The following is a 1,250-nucleotide window of genomic DNA, read 5'->3' on the forward strand; positions in this document are numbered from 1 at the left end:
TTTTTTTTTTTTTTTTTTTAATTTTGTTAAAAAAAAAAAAAGAAATTGAATTATTAAGAAAGTTGATGATGTATTATGGAGTAATTGAATGATTTGGCTTCTATATCTAATATGATAAATATTCGTGTGAAAATCGACGCTATTTTCCCTTTTTAACTCTCTAACGTCGATTTCTTGATATCAAATTCAGTGTTATCGTAAACATACAATAGCAATTTTCAACCGACATCAAAATCCGTTCAAAATCGAAATTATTCTCAGTGTCAACATACACGTATGATGATGGATTGAAATGACGTCTCTTGCTAATTGATCACATTATATACTAAATGGATGGTGATTGTAGCTGATATCGTTTCTTATGTAAATGATGTCTAGTATTCGTCACTAGATGATAATTTAGAATTGACGTCGTTTTTAATTCAACATGCACTAGATTTATTAGCATAATTGAAACCAAAAACCTGTATAAAACTGATTTGTGCAATAATTATCCGCTCTCATCTCAATTAATTTCATACAATCACTAAATGTTTTAATAAAACAAACACGATTTGTCATTTCATTTCACGATCGATTGAGTTGCAATACAATTGTCACAAACGAGCTATACGATATGTTTTAGGAGTTGTAATACAATTCTCACAATCAAGCTACACGATACGTTTTAGATTTATCAACCAAAATTTTAGAAGTGCTATATAATATGCCTAAGGGATGCCAGAAGTTCAGTATTTTGGCGAGTGTGAGACTCTTGGAATAATGAGAGAATTTCGACAAGAGATTCACCGAAGGCTCAATCTTAGTATTCTATTTCATAAGACCATCCTAATATTCACTTCAACAATCCAAGCAACTTTTGCTGAAGCAAGAACCCTTGATTCAAAGAAATTAATATCAACTCGTACAAAATTCAGATCAATCAAGAGATAAATTAAATTAATTTAATGAAAGATCTAGAAGAAAGATTTGGAACCTTATTTTAAATTGAGTCACTCCACAGTCGAACTTGATAAAGACTTGATTGAATGACTCGGATGCAATCTACCATAAGAACTGCTTGAAACTTAGAAATAACGAAGATGATGGTCAAATTTCTAAGGGTGAAAATCTCGAGATCTCAATTTCATTCTATAAAAAATTTGCTTTTGATATATTAATTTGTGAGTATTTATAGTATTTCTTAAAAAAAAAAAAAAAAAAAAAAAAAAAAAAAAAAAAAAAAAAAAAAAAAAAAAAAAAAAAAAAAA

This window comes from Cucurbita pepo, chromosome LG20 (genome assembly GCF_002806865.2).
Source record: "Cucurbita pepo subsp. pepo cultivar mu-cu-16 chromosome LG20, ASM280686v2, whole genome shotgun sequence".
NCBI classification, from domain to species: Eukaryota; Viridiplantae; Streptophyta; class Magnoliopsida; order Cucurbitales; family Cucurbitaceae; genus Cucurbita; species Cucurbita pepo.